Source organism: Meriones unguiculatus, chromosome 4 (genome assembly GCF_030254825.1).
Source record: "Meriones unguiculatus strain TT.TT164.6M chromosome 4, Bangor_MerUng_6.1, whole genome shotgun sequence".
NCBI classification, from domain to species: Eukaryota; Metazoa; Chordata; class Mammalia; order Rodentia; family Muridae; genus Meriones; species Meriones unguiculatus.
The window spans coordinates 111,390,388-111,402,006 of record NC_083352.1 but is presented as its reverse complement, the minus strand read 5'-3'; positions in this window follow the sequence as shown (position 1 = coordinate 111,402,006).

The following is an 11,619-nucleotide window of genomic DNA, read 5'->3' as shown; positions in this document are numbered from 1 at the left end:
GGTGCCTCAGTGGGCCTTGAACTCACAGCGCTCCTCCTGTCTCGTCTTTCCAAGTGGGTGGGATTACAGGACCGCACAGCTAGACGGTCATCAGGCTTCTGCGGCCAGCTTCCTCGGCCAGCGCCTCACATGCTGAGCCGTTTTTCGGGCCCACGGGATTTTCAGTGCTGGAGACCCTCCATGACCTATGTCCCACAGCCCAGGCTGTGCCAGGCCGGTCCGGGTGGCCTTGGTGACTCATCATGACCAGGGCTGATGAGTCCTAAGAGTGTGACAGTCAGGCTGTGCACAGCCGGCAGGACAGAAACCCCACTAAGTGGCTCAGCCAGCTATTGTGACATAAAGTCCTGAAGTGGCCCTTTGAGTCGTTCAGGCTTCTTAAGGGAACAGCCAGAGACACAGACTTCTGGCTGCTCTTCTGTTGTCTTTATAGCCTGTGGTGTTTGTCCCCCTGGGCTCAAGGTGGCTGCAGTGTGTCCACCATCACTACAGTATTCCAAGCAGGCTTGGTGAAGATGATGGCATCGCTTTTATTTGCACAGGAGGAAACTGAGGCACGGAGGCTGTAAGCCTCTACTCTGAAGGGGCGGGGGTTGTCTGGGGATGAGGTATAACTCATGCAGCACAGAGTCAGCATAGCTTGATCATGGGAGGGGTTCTCTCCCAAGCTCCCTGGTTCCGGGTACCTGGTGACCTTGAGGCAGTGAGCATGGGACCCTGGTGTTTGGCACTTGAGCTCCTGTGGGGGGCCAAGCTGGGGACTCAACCCCTTGGACCTGATTCAGGGACTGTGGGTGGATTCCCAGTGGTGGGGACTGATCCTGAAGACCTCAGAGCCAGGCCTATGAAAGGGGTGCAGGGTGGAGGGCACTGCCTGGCCTTCCTGCCTGGTCTCATTGGATCAGAATACATGGGAGCACAGTGGTTACCCCAGCACCTCTGAGCAGAGTACATTCAGGCCTGAGACCAGTTGGCAAGGCAGCCTGCCCTCACACCCCATCTGGCAGTGGTGGCTAGGACCCACAATGCAGCACTCTCTTGGTCTGGAAGCTGGGGGAGGGTGTGACTAGCTATTTAGAAGGACAAAGCTCAGGGGCCACGTCTGGCCCACCACTGTTCTTGTCAATAAAGTTTTATAGGGACACCTTCATGCCTTTTGCAGACAGGGCCTCACTCTGTAGCCCAGGTTGGCCTCAAATTCCTAAGCCTTGGGCCCTTGAGTGCTAGGATTACAGGCATGTGCTGTCCTGCCCGGCTCCAGCTGTGCCTGTGTTTATGGGTTGACTCAGGCAGCTTCGGGATCACAAGGGCAGAGTTCAGTAGTTGGGGCAGCAACCACACGGCCGGCAAGGCTTAGCACACTGTCTGGCCCTTTGCAGACGGAGCTGCTGACCTGGGCCTGTACTGAAAGCAGCTGGCATCGGGGTCGTGGGCGGGGCTTTCCAAGAGTGAGCTACAGGGATGGGCTTGGAGGGCTAGGCAAGGTTTGGGAGACAGCAAAGGCCTTGAGGTCGCAGCTTGGTTAAGTACAGATCCAGAAACCCCTCTCTCCCAGCGGTGCCTGGAGCGGGCTTGTCATAGGCTAGGACAACCGGGGTGGGGTGGGGTGGGGATGGAGGTGGGCTTAGTGAGCAAAGAAGCTACTGAGTGGTTCACACTCAGAGCAACCGACTCAGAAAACAGATCAGGCCGTGCGATTTTCCAAGAGAAGCCAACTTGCAGTTGGGTTTCCTGGGAAATCTGGTTTTTATCCATTGGCAATGAATTGCATTTTTATGAAGTCACGGAGGGCACAGGGACAGAAGTGCCTGGTTGGCAGGCTGGCTGGTTTCAAGGTAGGGAACTTGGGGGTGGGTTGGGGTAGAGAAAGACTGGTGCGTCAGCCAGACCTGAGGCTCTCCTGCAGCAGGCAGCCTGGCTGTGGCCCCAGGGGTGGGCAGGATGGTGTCAGGTTTCTAGCCTTGACCTAGCCCACCCCTGAGGCGGGGAGCATTCCTGCCTGGGAGGCTGGAGTGGGGGCTGGGGAGCCAGGGTTCATAGCCTTGGGTACGCCACCTGTAGCCCCCTCTGAGAAGCTCTGGGGTGCCAATCACTGGTGAGATTTGAGGTGTGGGTTTGTGACTCCGTCTTCCAGGAGGTGGGTGACAGGAAGGGGCTGGACAGCAGACTCACAGTTAGGGCTTTGCTGAGTGAGCTCGGGCTTGCCAGCCTTTCCGAGGGTGTCTGCACCCTTTACAGTGGCTGGGGCAGTTTGCAGCACACTGGACCTGCCAGCTCCTGCCGCCCCGGCTTTTGAGTAAGCCTTCCACATCCAGGTGGATTTCCTAGCACCTAGGGTGGGAGTTTGAGCTGACTCCGGGCAAATTTGGCTTAAGCCAAGAAATTCTGCGACTCCCAAACAGGAAACTTCCAGCGTGGGACAGAATCGGATCCTGAGCTCCAAAGGCAGTACCTGAGCTCGGTCCTGCCCATGTCCCCACTTGGTACTCTTTGGGTCCCTGGTTCGTGGGCGGGCCCTGGGTGGTGGCACTCCAGCAACCTCGGGGAGGAGAGTAACCCAGTGACAGCTTGAGGAACCCGAGGTGGCCTCTCATTGGGTCCCATTGGGTCATGTGCTCAGCTGGCCCACTAGCTGTGGGCAAGGGGAGGCGCTGTTAAGGGAGTTGGACAAGACCAGCCCGGCCATGAGAAAACCGGGATGCCATCCAGGAAGCAGAAATGCACAGACCAGGACGGCCCTCAGCCTACATCCTGTGCAGGAGGGCGTTTGGGGCTGAAGAGGACTTGGCAAAGCTCTCTGGCTGCTCCACTGCGGGTTCTCCAATCACTTAGCCCGGAGACGACTCCTGTAGGACTCCCAAGAAGATGCCAGGGGCCCTGCTCCCAGTAGAGCAGAGCTACACCAGCTCTAGCCTTTCTTGTGTCCATGACGGAGACCCTTTTGGAAAGGAAAGCCATCCCAGTTAGAGGGGCTTGTTTCTGGGGAGCCACTTGGGGTTCTCAGGTAAAGCTCCCCTTCCAAGCTTCTAAGCTCCAGGTGGGTGTAATATTCCCTAGTGCTGAAGCTCTCCTCCCCCCAGTCCCCCTTTTCCTGGCTTCCTGAGGCCAGCAGTGGGATTTCTTCCTATCCCCGAGACGGAGGCCTGGTGCCAGCCTGAGGAACGAGCTCAGGCCTGGAGCTGGAGCCTGGCAGAAGTCGCAGGGCCTCCCATTGCTTCCGGGTTCCAGCAGAATTAGGTCCAAGTCCCTCTTCTTTCGGAAGTCTGTCTCCCTATTGGTAGGAAGGAACAGGGCAGACAGAGGCTGGATGATCAGGATTTCAAAGCCAGCCTCTGCTAAGCAGTTCAAGGCCAGGCCTGGCTATATGAGATCGGCCCTGTTTCAGCCCTGCCCAACCCCTAAATGTATCAAGGCGTTTCCTGTAGAGGTCTTCTGGCACTGGGGCGCTGACTCTGACCTGGCCTTGGCAGAGCCCACCTACCAAGCCAGGCAGCGGCGCCCGGGGGGAAATCTCTCCTCCCAAAGCTACATTGAGCACAAGCCAGAAACTGGGTGTGTGTGGCTTCCTAAGGGGTTCTGAAATGTTTTGGAAAGGAGCATGTGAATATGGCACAGTCGTCTTGAGCACACGGGGGTCCCAGGGAAGAAATGCTATAGACACGTGTCCATCTCAGTACTGCAAAGGTGTCTGTCATGCACAGGTATGCTGGTGCACACACACACACACTCCCCCCCACCCCCGAAAGGTATGTGGCCCCTGCTCCAACTGCAAACAGTAGCACGGGTCTTGTGTTGACTCTCCAGGTCCTTCTCCAACAGACTTCGGAAGTTCTGGCCAACACCCTCAGAGCCTTCTGTCGTGGTGTGGTCCCCGTGTTGGGGGACCTCAGTTCTGCACGTTTGTGATTGGCTCTTGCTGCCATAGGCAGTGTCACATAGGATCCTTGGTCCTGTAGACACTCTGCAATGGTGGTTGTGGTGGCGGGTGGCTCCTGGCACCAGAGTGAGTGGATCCCCACTGTGACATGACATCTTGGCTTTGGTGATCCCAGAATCCAGTAGTGCCAGCACCCCTGACCTGGGAGCAGTCCAGGCTGTCTGAGACAAAGGGTCATCTTCCTATGCACACCCAGGAGGCAAAGCCTCAAGTCCCTGGACTGTTAGCGTGCCAGGGTGAGGAGTGACTGTGCAGGAGCTGTGATCGCTCTGGGTTTTCTCTCCTGTGAAGCAGCCATGAGACCCGACCAAGCAGCAGGGACCGAATCAGCCTGTGAAGGCATTTTCTGCTGGTCGCCAGGGCCTGTGGGGAGGGGTGTTGCAGGTGGACCTCTGCCTGGCCCTGTCCTGTGAATCACCCCATAAAGGTATCAAGAGCTCCCCTGTGGTCCAGATGGGAAGCATGTTCTGCAAGCTCTCCTGCCTTAGTGTTTCTTGGAGGCCACTCTTCCCAGCCGAGGCAGGCCAGGTCTTCACCAGTCCCAGCCTAAGGTGCTGGCCTGCCTCCCTCCTGCCGATGGCCTTCTTGCTCTCAGCCCTGCCCCCACCCGCCCTTGCAAAGCTCCCGCCGGGGCCAGATAGCTGGAATTCCTCTTAGAGGTACATGTGTGGTACTATTTTGAGACAGGGTTTCTCTGTGTAGCCCTCGCTCGGAGCTCACTATGTAGACCAGGCTGGCCTCAAACTCACAGAGCTCTGCCTGTCTCTACCTCCTTAGTGCTGGAACGAAAGGTGTGCACCTCCACAGTCGGCTTCTCTTTGAAGATTCTGTTCATTCTATGTACACAAGTGTTTTGCTTGCATTGCAGTTCTGTGCATCCTGCATGCGTTTGGTGTGCATGGAGGCAAAAGGTGCCGACAGCTCCCCTGGGACTAGAGTTACAGACAGTTGTGAGCCTCCACGTGGGTGCAGGGGATTGAACCTGGGTCCTCTGGAGGGGCAGCCAGTGCTCTTATCTGCTCAGCCACCTCACCAGCCTGCATGTGCACTCTCTTTTTCTCTTATGTATGCACCTGTGTCTATGCACTGTGTGCCTGGTACCAGAGGAAATCAGGAGAGGGCCCCGGAGCCTCCGGAACTGGAGTTCTAGACAGTTGTGAGCTGCTCTGTGGGTGCTGGAAATCAAGACTGAGACCAGTTCCTCTAAAGAGCAGCCAGTGCTCCCAACTGCTGAGCTCTCTCCAGCCTCCTATATGTGCATTCTACACTCATACACACACACACATCACATCACACGTTACACACACACACCCCACATTATACACACACATCATACACATACTACACACCCACATTACACACACATTATATACACACACACGACACATACATACTCACCACACACACAACCCAACACACCATACATTGTACACACCATACACATCACATCACCCCCCATACGTTACCCAAACACTACACATCACAGATACACACACACACTAACCGAAGCTGAAGGATGGACTTTCAATCCAAAAATAATAAACCTGTCGAGATACCAGTAGAAAAGTGTCTTCGTTAGGGTTATAATTGACATGAAACTCCATGACCAAAAACAAACTGGGAGGAAAGGGTTTATTTGGCTTACACTTCTAGATCACTCTTCATTACTGGAGGAAGTCGGGACAGGAACTCAAACAGGGCAGGAGCTGATGCGGAGGCCATGTAGGGGTGCTGCTCACTGGCTTGCTCCCCAGGGCTTGCTCAGCGGCTTTCTTTAGGACCCAGGCCACCAGCCTAGAGATGGCTCCACCCACAGTGGGCTGGGCCCTCCCCCATCAATCGCTAATTGAGAAAATGCTCTAAGGGCAAGTACTTCTTGAAGGACCTTGTTCACTAGCATCCTAAGGTCAGTGCAGGGATGTCCTGTGTGCAGAGGGGCTGCTGTGTCCAGAGAACAGCAGTTCAGAGCTCTCTGCCCCAGCTTCCAACATGTTCCAGGAGCCCTGGGGCTGTAAGTATTTTTTTTAAATGTATAACCCAGGCTGGCCTCATTATCCTCCTGCTTCTGCCCCCTTCAGCAAATCCCTACATGCGGCTATCATTTGGTTTTAAATTGTACCATTTTTGTTGCTGTTACTATTGTTTTGGGGACAGGTTCTTACTATGCAGCTCTGGCTGGCCTGGAACTCACAGAGATCCACCTGCCTCTTCCTCATGAGAGCTGGGATTAAAGACATGTGCCACCATGCTAGCCTCAATTGAGACTCTTTACAGTAGTAAATGCTGGAGGCCCAGCTGTCGTTCTTGCAGAGGACCTGGGTTCCCAGAGGACCTGATTCCCAGCATCCATATGGTTGCTCACAACTGTCTGTAACTCCAGTTTCAGGAGACCAACACCCTCTTCTGACCTCTGTGGGCACCAGATACACACATGGTGCCCAGACATACATGCAGGCGAAAACACTCATATCCATTAAATAATCTAAATAGGATTTTGTTGTTGGCTTTTTTTTTTTTTTAAGTAGCAAATGAACTTGTTGAAAACGGGCTGATTTTGGATATTAGGCGCCTGGCAGATGGGGCTCTGAGTTTGAGACCAGTTCGGTCTACAAACTGAATTCTAGGCTACCCAGGGCTACGCAGTGAGTCTCTCTCTCTCTGGTTAGGGTTAGAGTCTGTATACAGACACACACATATGCATATATAGTACACACATACATATACACACACACACTGGCCAGAGAGACGGCTCAGCAGCTCCGAGCTCCCACTGCTCTTGGAGGGGACCTTAGTTTGATTTACACACACCCACACACACCCACACACACCCACAGACAGGAGGCTCACAACTCAGCACTGTTCGCAGCTCCCAGGTCTCCAGCCCCCTGCTGTCGCAGACCTTCCCTCGGGAGACCAAACACTCGCCTGCTCATCCCAGGAAGGGAGCCTTCGACAGACCGCAGTAACAATCGCACCGATGCCCAACTTGGTGAAGCAGTGAGTTTTATTGGGGTTATTTACAAGAATATGGGACAGGGGTTACTTACAGGAGCAGAAGCGACACAGAGATGCACCAGCAAGTACCCACCCTAGCACAGGTGACAGTCCGTAAGAGGGGAGCCTGGCGCGCACCACCCAGCCCGCAGGCAGCTCAGCCAGTCAGCGCCCTTTCCAGGAGCCTCAGTCAGGTCTGTTGCTCTTCTCCGCAGCTTGGCTGGTCTCTGAGAGTCTCCTTTGTAGCCTGGCTGGTCTGACTCTCAGCAGTCTGTGTTGTCTGCCAGATGGAGTGTTTCGAAGAAACTGCTACACGTCATACATGACATAGTTTTAAAAAAAATAAATCTGTATTTTACAGTCACTTACTTACTAATATATTGTGTGCATGAGTGCCGTAGCCTGGGTTTGGGGGACAACTTGTGGGAGGAGTCAATGCTCTCCTGCTACCATACTTTTGGGGACTGACATGGTCAGATTTGCTGGCAAACACCTTTGTTTCTGAGCCATCTCCCTGACCCCAACAACATGTCAGGCAAATTCAAGACAGATATCAAAATAGAAAAATGCGCTCCCTAATCATGTTACAAAGGGATAATCTAATATGTAAAAAGCATCTACGAATAAAAAAATCAGGAAAATGGGCAAAGGATATATAAGCAGGCATTCCACAAACCACAAAGACGCTAATTAAGGTACTTAACCATAGAGGCCTCTTCATTTGGATCCTGTTTGTTCCTTGGTGTGAGTGTGCACGTGCCACGGCGGTCCGGGGATGACCTCGGCATCAGCCCTCACTTCTACCTTGTCTGAGGTAGGGGCTCTTTGTGCTGCTGTCACTGCCACTGTGTACGCTAGCCATGAGCCAGATTCTCCTGCCTCCATTTCCCATCTCACCACAGAAGCCCTACGGATGTGAGCTATGACTCCTGGATCTACGTGCCTATGGGTGGGGAAGTCTTCACAGTTGACTGGCAAACTCTCTACCCATTGAGCCTCCATTTTTTTTTTTCTTTTTCTTTCTCAACCACAGGGCTTCTCTTTGTAGCCCCGGCTGTCCTGGAACTTGCTCTGTAGACCAGGCTGGCCTTGAATTCTTAGAGATCTCCCTTTTTCTGCCTCCCAAGTGCTGGGATCAAAGGTGTGTACCACCACTGCCCCCCTCCCCTGCCTTTGAAATACAGTCTCCTATGTAGCCCAGGCTGGTCTTGGTCACTTACTGCTGGGATTATAGCTTGTACCTGGCTAGTTTGAGACAATACTGAAATCACTGGGATGGGCCAGGAATGCGGCTCAGTGGTTGGATGCTTTCCTATAATTTCTGTAAATAGCTTAGATGTTTGACATTTCAGGCTGAGAAGATTAAATAGCTTGCCGGACACCGCTGATGAAATTTTGGTCAGTAACATTCCTGCTCCCTGATGATGGCTACCATTTTTGTGGACAGCTGGCAGTGTCTGCCAGAATGAGGACTGTGTGGAATTTCACCTCTAGGAATCCAGCTCACAGACAAAGAAGTGATAAACAACAGTTGAGCTCACACTTGATCCCAGCTACTTGAGAGGCCGAGGCAGGAGTATTGTGAGTTCAAAGCCAGCCGCCATCTAGTGAATTTCAGGCCAGATTTTGCTAAACATTAAGACCCTAAGTAAAACTGGAACATCAAAGGTTAGCCTGGACTACACAGTGCAACTGTGTCGGAAAAACCAAAGGCAGTGGAAGAGTACTTGCCCAGTCTGTTCAAGGTGCAGGATTAATCTTTGGAACTTAAATAACATAATAAAAAGGTTACCCACTGTGCATTGAATAGCAAAAGACAAGAAAGCACCTAAGTCTTTTCTTTTTTTTTTTTAAGACAGCCTCATGTAGCCCAGGCTAGCCTCAGACTCACTGACTAGCAAACGATGGCCCTGACATCTTGATCCCTGTGCTAGGACGGCAGCAAACTCAGTTCACTAGGTGCTAGGCTGGGATCCAGAGCACCTGCACGCTCGGCAAGCACTCTAGCAGCTGGACACATCCCCAGGCCCAAGTGTTCCTTGAGGGGGAATGCTCCTGTCCTAGCTAGTCCACAGGATGGGGTGCTGTGAAGGGAAGAAGATGGATCAGAAGTCCCAAGATCTAAAGAGGAAGCATAGGGAAACAGAGCATGTGCGAGAATGAGATATTATCGGGGTGAAAACTGCACACAGCAGTTCTGTTGCATGAAGGGTCCTTTTCACTGCTCTCTTTTCTTTCCTTGCTTTTTGGTATTCTGGTGTTTTCCTATTCAAAAATCTCAAAACCAGTCGCCAACACCACCCCATCCCCACACCACATAATAATGGTTATCTATGGGGCTGGACGGCTCAGAGGTTAAGAATATTTCTTGCTCACAGGACAGTGGTGTTGTGTGCCTTTAATCACAGCACTTGGGAGGCAGAGGTGGAGGATCCCTGAGTTCAAGGCCAACCTGGTCTAGAGAGAGAGTTCCAGGACAGCCAGGGCTACACAGAGATGCTGTCTCAAAAACAAAAATGAAAATATAAAAAAAAAGTTGCTTGTTACTCTTGCAGAAGACCAGAGACCCTTCCCAGCTCCCACACTGAACAGTTCGTACCTGCCTGTAACTTCAGCTCCAGAGATCTGAGGCTCTCTTATGCCTTCCTGCTTTCCATGGGCACCTGTGCACACATAGCAAAAAAGGATATACACCCTAGGCATATGGCACTACTTCTTTCCCTCTTAAAGCTTTTATTTCCGTGTAAATGTATGTATATGTGGGTACTGGGAATCGAACCCTGGTCCTCTGGAAGAGCAGGAGGCACTCTTAACTGCCGAGCCACCTCTATAACCCCAGCCACATGCATTTAGAAGGACAATTGTCCAGATCTCTTCAGGCTTCCTCCATTTGCCTGGCCCTGTGGGTGCTGGATTTAGCATTCTTAGCACCTGACGACTTATTCTAAAGAGCCCTAGTGACTACACCTGGGCAGTCTCTGGAATTCCACCTGCTGGCACCTGTCTGTCCTGGTCCTTGTTACACCCCAATACCACAGGCTCTCTGGAAGGAACCCACGGCAGTTATAAGATTGCCCAATGTATGGTGCCCAGGAGACCTCCTTCCAGCAGGTAAGGGATGATAAAGACTGAGTGTATGTAAGACTGAGAAATGTCACTGTCATTTCTTGTATTTTCTTGGGGCTCATGTGTAGCTGGTCTGCGTGAACAGAGTCTACCTCAGCTTCAGAGACAGGACCTCACTGAGGGCAGACATGAGGGATGTTCTGCCCACTGCGGCTCCTGGCTCTAGGCTAAACCCGTCCCACCAGCCCAGACAGTAAGTCACTGCAGGTATTTTTCTCGATACTGGACGGGAGCCCCTTCTTAGGATAGAGTGGGAGGCACCTCACAGATGTCTGTCTGGAGTGAAGGTGATCCTTAGGTTGGGGGACTGAAGGCCCTGAGCAGTTGCATCACGGAGCAGTCCCCAAGGCACAGCCAAGTGCTGTCTCCAGGAGTTTTTTTGAGTTGAGCTGGTTACCTACAGGGAAGGTCCTGGGTATCTCTGAGATCCATGGGTCAGAGAGATGACTCAGTAAAGGCACCTTACTGAGTAAAGGCACTTGCTGAGTAAGCCTAGTACCTGAGTTTGATCTTTGGCACCCAGGGAAAGGATGCCAACCATTCTGTGACCTCAAGGACCATGGTGTTCAGGTTGAGACATTTGGGTCAACACTGCTAAAGGAAGCCAACTTGGCTAAACTGGAAAAGGCTTGGGGCTAGAGCCCCAGCTGGGCTTGCAATCCGTCTCCAGGGCTACCTATTACAGCACCAGGAAGTTCAGCTAAGTCACCTTGGCGCCTTTCAACCTTCCAGAATCAAGCAGAAAAGTTGCATAGAAGCCTAGGCTACTCTGATTTTCCTCTATATTTTTTTTTTCCTCAAATGAATGAGGTCTTTGTATCTCTGGGCTTCAAACTCACGGAGACCTGCCTCTGCCTCCTAAGTGCTCAGACTAAAGATGTGCTTCCTCCATACTGCGATGATGTAAAGGGAAACCTTTACACAGAGCAGGCCTCAGATGTTCAGGCCTCAGCACACAGTAAAAGCTGGCGACGCTACAGGCTGGGGAAGTGGTGCAGCAAAGATAGTACTTGCTTAGCAAGAAATCCTGGGTTCCATTCCCAGGACCATACAAATCAGCATGGTGATGGGTGCCCTACTGTCATCCTAGCACTTGCGAGGTGGAGGCCAGAGCATCAGGTGAAGCTACAAAGCAAGCCAGAGGCCAGGGCAAAGTGCTAAGGCCTTCTGAGCTTGTCTCCCATATACAGGACTCCAGATTTAATTCATGCACACTGGGGGAAAAAAGCAGCATGGTCTCAAGCAGGAGGCAGGAAGCTCAGTGTGGGGGTTTGACCCACACCTTTACAGTCCCAGCCAGGGAAGCCTTTCTCATGCAACAGATCTTCTGGAAGGACCAAGGCTGCAGAGTGAGAATAGGAGGCTTGGGGACCCTTGAGATGGCCTTTTTACTTTGAGGGACCACACTTCTCTGAACCTTGCACTCAGGCCCTGGGACCAGGCACTCTCTCTCCCTTTGAGGTGCTTTTCCCTTTCTGTGAGGCTACAGGGAGCAGGGTGAGAATGTTTTGAGAACTCAAGTGGAACTCAGTGTCCCATAGCGCTAAGAATGCCTCTCAGAG